General features: G+C 34.7%; 1 protein-coding gene across 1 annotated transcript in view; it reads right to left on the bottom strand.

Moving 5' to 3' along the window:
* Nucleotides 1-5,682, bottom strand: part of LOC141398340 (probable cytochrome P450 313a4) — a 43,686-nt gene extending 38,004 nt beyond the window's left edge. The window contains exon 1 of the mRNA XM_073975627.1: nucleotides 5,556-5,682. The gene's annotated coding sequence lies outside the window, so the exon portion shown is untranslated. The remainder of the gene's footprint in view (nucleotides 1-5,555) is intronic.
* Between the last annotated feature and the right edge of the window lie 1,248 nt (nucleotides 5,683-6,930).

Genomic DNA, 6,930 nt, shown 5'->3' on the forward strand with positions numbered 1-6,930 from the left:
GTTTAGGTACGATTTAGAGTTTTGGTGTATTCGACGACCTACAGTAAAATTTTATGACAAATAATTTTGTAGAGTATTTTGATCTGATACGATGTCATTTTAAAGGAGTTTTTAAACGTTTTTGAAAAAATGGACCAAAAATACCCCCTTAGTGACTCGCATGAGGGTTAATTTTTTCATAAAAAGATACTCCGCGTTGTTGTCAGTAATATTGCCAAAGACACTTTATAACTAAAATGCAAGGATTCCAAGGAATCTGTTGTCGAATATTTCAAAACCTGTAGAAATGGGCGGAACTTGCCACGCCTATTTAGGTTACTTCTCGATGTAAACTTTCAAAACGCAGATACACGTGTCTTCTTTTTTTCGGTTTTCTTTCATAATCTGGCCGAATTATCTTGTAATTATTTCTTGTGTTGTACAGTGTAATCATTGGTTTTTTGAAATACCCGAATGCGCGTCGCATTTAGGTCAAAAATAAAAAAACACCTAACATCTGGCTTAAAAATTTGAGAATCCATAACAAGGTGGATGTAGTGGAGATGTTAAAAAATGATGAATTAGAAGTGTGATATTCATTTTGTATTCTTCTATTTTTACTTTGGGCATATATCAGTAATTTATACAGTTTAAACAGCATTTTTATTCATTTAATTTTTTTTAGACACTTGGTAGTTGATTTAACCCTGTTCGTCTGGCTGTCTGTCTGGCTGGTTGGTTGGAGCTCACGAATGGAGTAACCGATCGAGAGCACATCTTGTCCATCCTAATATTTTCACCAAACTTATGTTAAGTTCTATACCCGATGGAGTTGACCTTACGTGTTCCTCCCCCACAAAAGTTAAAAAAATGTTTCGCTAAAATAGTGCTCCCAATAGCTCTCGAAGGGAGTAACCGATACAATTTTTTTCTGAGACAATGGACCATAAAGCTGTAAAAAACCGAACATAACCAATTAAAATAACTAATGGATACGATAACTGACGAAGTTAGTGATATAATGGGTCTCATGCATAAAACGTGAGCTTGAGCTCGGGCTCGATTTTTTGAGTAAAAGGTGCTTGTCGTATGCATAATAAAATTTGATGTATTTGCTTTTACTCACTGCTCACGTTTGATCTCTTCTTGCTCAGTTTGAACTTAGAAGTTGAAGTTAGATGAGATTGTTCTCATTTTCATATGCATAAAAACAAGGTTTTGCTTACTTTTGTGAGCTCTTGCTTAAATTTTGTGGAGCATGCCTTTTAGTTGACTCGCGTACACTAAAAAGGAATCATGGCTGAATATTTTGTACCACAAATAAATAAAAAATGTTATCAACAGCGTAAGACAAATTTAGCAAGTGAGGATAAAAAATTATACAGGTTTGTATCTTAATTATTATTTTTTATATAATTAATAATAAAATGATAAATACATAGTACATGCTACTAGCTGGTTAGCGATTTTTTTTTTTGAGGAGTCAGAAGAAAGACGTGGTGGTGTCCTCAGCAACATTGATAAAATTCGACTCTATTTAAGATTCTGTGCAGATCCTGGATTCCAAAATGGTATATCCACAGATATTGGAGTCCCAGTTTTTTAAATAATTTTCATGTTGCCTGTTTTATTCAAGTCTATTTTATTTTTTATGCGATATTTCATATTAGCTATTTTTTTATATTTTTTCCGTTATTTCTATTCCAAATTTTTGCTTCATTTCTTTGACACATGTTTCTATTGTTTCTTTTTTCTTATTTTTAATGCTTGGTAGCTGACTTTTTGCAAGTAAATATTTATTTTCTTTCATTTTTTGTACTAAAAATTTAGATATATCGTCAGTTTCTATTTTATTATTATTATTTGCTTCTACTTCTACTTCACTTCCACTTGACGACATGTTTGCACTTCAATAACAATTAGACGTTTGATCTCAATTTACTCAAGTAATTGCAATTGGTTTGAACTCATTTTTATGCATACGAAATTGAGCAAAAGCTGTTGCTGTTCGATCTAACTCAACTTACGAGCAATTGCTTACTTGACTCAACTCATCGCTTTTACTCGTTTTTATGCATGAGACCCAATGTTTTTCGTGATCAGATCCATGCTTCCTGATATAATGGCCCAATAGCTTTAACTAAATTGCTGGTGGGGCACGATAAATAAGAAGGGAATGATTTCCAAAATAAGATCCACTTTCATAATGGTCTATGTTGGTACATTTCTTCATGTACCTACTCCACAAAAATTCAAAACTTTAATCCAAATATATTAATTAGAAAAATGTAAGCTTTTGTTCGATAGGATGAATACCCAAAAAGTGTCTATGTTTATACCCTCAACCTTTAGGCTAAAGAAGGTACATATATACACTTTGATACGATGGAAATGTGCCTCAAAAGTTCTAAAAAATCCACGGTGATCAACAAAAGTGTCTGATGGGCATGATTACTATCGAAAGAGGAGTTAGGATGAGTCCAACTGCATATGGGCAGTTTATGCGCATGTCTGAGATAGTTTTGAAATTTTTACACCAGGTAGTCCTCGCGGCTACTATAATGAACTACTTGGCCTAGGCAACACCGTGTATTGCCAGGCGTCATTTGAAAAATGTTTTGGATAGTTTGACAGTGTTTAGTCTAGACTTACTCAGGACAGGACTTACTCAGGACGACCATGTTATGTGTTGTTTACAGTGACTTGAGAAAATCACTTTGAATTTACCCAGCAAAATTTGACGGAAGGGGTTCTTTGCAATGACGTGATTTCATGTCATCTTTTGCATTGGTTCAAAGGAAGTCGTGAAAGATCCGATCTTTTCATTAGGATTTGAACCAATGCAAAGGAAGTCGTGAAAGATCCGATCTTTTCATCAGCATCCAATAGAGATGATGTTCCAATAGAGATGATGTTTGTGTTTTTATTTACACACCTGTTTATTTTCATTTTGGTATGTTCCAGTACTGCAAAAATCTACTAATTTTTACTATTTTTTTCCGGTAACATAAAGGAAAAATTGTTATCGTAGTAAAAATAAGTAGATTCTTGCAGTTTCTGGAACAGACCAAAGTTGTTAGAACTGTCGTCGTGATGTTGTCTTACATTTCCTGCATATCAAACAACTAAAACTTCTAAACAATTGGTATTATATGAAGTCTCAACCATCGAGCTAAAAATAGAATCGGACTGCACACATTGCTATTTTAAAAGTTCCCTTGTCTGTTCTAAATCTGACATAGAATGAAATCAATCAAATATCGCTTCTTGGAATTTGAAAAAAAGTCCGAAACGAAAAGGAACAAGAATCTGAAAATAAAGAAGAAACTACTTTTGGAAAGAAACAATTAAAAATAAATTAATTAAGCATAAATGGTATTTTCCATAAAAAGTCTCTCCTCCCCGTTCGTTACATTTTGTTCTTAGATATCCCTAAAGCAAGCCGGGTTGTAGATCCCTACATATTTCCGTCACTAAACAAAACAGTATAAATTACCAAAATGTTGTTATAAAATAACAAAATTATAAAATAAAAGTAATTTACGAAATAAAAATACTTAAAGGAGTGCATTTGGAGTCCATGTTGAAATCTGAACTGGCGATGGGAAGATAATTGAAAAAACCTTTTGTAAGATGAAAGAATATGAGTTGCGGAGAACGGAGGAAGTAATCTTTTGCGTTGCAGCGGTGGTGATTACATTGCAATTTTGGATGTAAACTTTTGAAAAACTAAACTGATAAATTAATTGTAGCTATTTCATGAATTCGTTTGAATTGATAAAGAGTTTTGTTTTTCATGAAAACCATATTTCAATACAGCATTTCCATTTTCCAAACAAGACATGAAAATTTCATGCCAAGGGGTTGGTAAAAATGACATGCCAAAGCATTGGTTAAAATGACATGTCAAAGCATGGGTGAAAATGACGTGTCAAAGCATTGGTGAAAATGACATGTCAAATCATTGGTGGAAATGACATGCCAAAGCATTGGTGGAAACGACATGTCAACGCATTGGTTAAAATGACATGCTTAGGATCCAGAAAAGAACGTCATCTTTTGGGGTCCACGCTCATATAAAATTCATCGATGAAGATGCTAAAAAGATGACATGCTAGATCACTTGCACCCATGATTGAATGTCATCTTTGGCATCGAACATTTTGCTGGGTACTTGTGAACATTTTCGTTAAAGAATCAGAAGATAATCACCGCAAGAGTGTATCGATCAAATTAAATCTTTGTATGTCATCCTATAGGACTATGAAAAACTGGTTTAATGAATTCATCCGTGGACAGCACTCGCCAAAAAACGAGGGTCGTGAGAGTCGCCCAAAATCGGTCGTTATGCAAAAAAAAAAAAAAAAAATATATATGCCGTGCATGAACGGATAATGCGAGATCGCCATGTTAAATACCGTGAGATAGAGGCGTCCTTGGGCATTTTTTCCACCTACTAAGATTTCATATTGCATAAACACCTGGCCGCAAAAATGGATTTTTCTCGTTAAATCCAGAAAAATTGGATAATCGCTCAAAAGAAGGCTCCTGTAAATTGGTTCAAAGAAATTGAGCATAAAATCGATCGCGGTGCTACAAACGTCGTTATAGGATCGTCACCGACGATGAATTTATGATCTATGTTTAGGACCCTGAAACAACGCAGAAATCGTCCGCTTGGTCTTGGAAAGCGAGCTAAATCAAACGAAAGTTGTTTATGTAAGAAGCACTTCAAAGCAAACGGTTGCCGGTTTCTCCAGAAAAACTGACCTTGTGGCGACGGCTTGAGAAATATAGGACGATTAATTCTGAGTGGTACACTATAATTTGTTTGCCTGCAGTCTCCTGAGAAGTTCGAAAGACGAACAAGAGAAGATAAATCATTCTGCATCATGGCAATGTGGGCTCTCAAACCAGCGCCTGATTGACCGGACAAAACTTGGAATTGATGGGTCATCCGTCGTACAGCCCTGACATGGGATCCAATGACTTCATTTGATTCCAGCACATCAAGAAAAAAGGCGTGGTCAACGATTTTTGTTTTCTGAAGATCCTGTAAAAGCGTTCAAAAAACATGTTTTGGAGCTGCCTAAATCGGAGTGGAAAAAGTGTTTCGCCAATAGGTTTGAGCGCAGGAAAAAGTGTGTAGATCATGCTGGAGACTACTTAAGAAAACAATAAAATCGTTTTTGATGGTAAATATTCGCGTTTTCATTGTTAGGCCAGATAGTTATCGTTCAGCCCTCGTATACATTTTATGGCGGATAATTACTCTCTAAGGCAACCAAATATGGCTCTCTAAGGGAGTCCTCTTTGCACATCTTAGTCGGTCTTGCAAACCTATATGAAATTGTAAACTTTATATCGGATAGTTCTTTCAGTACCCATTAGAATAGTTTACTTCTTTTCATTATGTCTCAGGCTGAGGGTATACGAGCATGGCTGTTGGCAAAACCGATTGATATTTTTTTATTTGTTTTGTCGAAAAGTTCACAATATTCTTCAATAATTTCACTCATAAATCTGGCTGTGTTAGGTCTTAAAAAATAACAAATATTGTTATTGAAAATACTTACATTTCGACGAGAGAATTCTTCCAAATCCAAATATCACTTGTGATTTTAATGATGGCACTTTAGATGACAAAAGGATTAACTTTCGGTCATTCCATCGATGATACAGCCATAAAAATATTAAACAAAATATTACGGCAACCAGAAGCAAATGCATCTTTGCAAATGTTTAATACAACTGATTTCATTTGAAGATGGTAATAACAAATTATATGACATAGATATGTATGTTTCATAGAAGTTATGCATATTCATACATATGGCTCATTTACTTCCCCATTGTAGTATCCAATATAACTGGTTCAGCTTCATACTATAAACCAGCCCTGTCGGACTTTTATCAACCAGTTGATAAAATGATTGATAATAGATCGATTATTTTTAAACTGACTAAAAACTGGCTGAAAAGTTATCTAGAGATGAACCACTTTGAACAAAAAAAATTTCGGCAATTGTCCATGTCTGCACTACTTTTCGACTAACTTTATATAGGTCGAAAAGTTAACTAAAGATCAACCACTCTGAAAACAGAAACATGTACCTTCTGCAAAGTATTTGTGTTTTTCGAAAAAAATAAGGCACAAATGTATAAATAATTCACACTTGCTTTTTCTTAATATTCTTCATATAAATGCAGCATCCAATTATAGAATACAGTGTTGATGGACTGAACATATTCGTACATATTACTCATATTATTCTGGAATTAAAAAGGAACACAACCCTGTGGGGACGAAAATTCCAATTGTCGCAATTTAAGTAGTCCAGAACTAGTTCTAATCAGTACTAGTACAAATATTGGCCCCTAAGTAATGCGAAGGGAACCAATTGTCACCTTTTTATCCCCAAGTAAACGAGGAGGCGTCAGTTGCGACTTAATTAACTTAACTTAAACGACGAGTTGTATAAATAATTCACATTTACATTTTCTTCATAACTTTAATATAAATGAAGCATCCAATAACAGAAGCTATTGTTGATGGAATGAATATCTTCGTTCATATTATTCATATTGTTCTGGTATAAAAAAGGAATACGACGGAAACATGCAAATCGCCCTCTTCTTCTCTTTACCCGCTAGCAATTCCAATTGTCGCAATTTAAATAGTCCTAAACTAGAGGTAAGTGGTACTAGTTCACAATTGACCCATAAGTAATGCGAAGGGAACCAATTGACACCTATATATCCCCAAGTAAACGACGAAGCGTCAGTTGTGTGACTATTTCCCACCACTTTTTTATAAATAAACTGGTATATGACTGTAAACCTGGAACTAGTACAATACCACCTACAGGTAATGCATAGAGTGTCAATTGGTTACCTCCTATGACATCCCCATGTTAAAGTTTACAGTTGATTGCACTGTGAGGGGTCAGA

The sequence above is a fragment of the Musca autumnalis genome, unplaced genomic scaffold, assembly GCF_047663935.1.
Source record: "Musca autumnalis isolate F117 unplaced genomic scaffold, ASM4766393v1 scaffold_3, whole genome shotgun sequence".
Taxonomy (NCBI): domain Eukaryota; kingdom Metazoa; phylum Arthropoda; class Insecta; order Diptera; family Muscidae; genus Musca; species Musca autumnalis.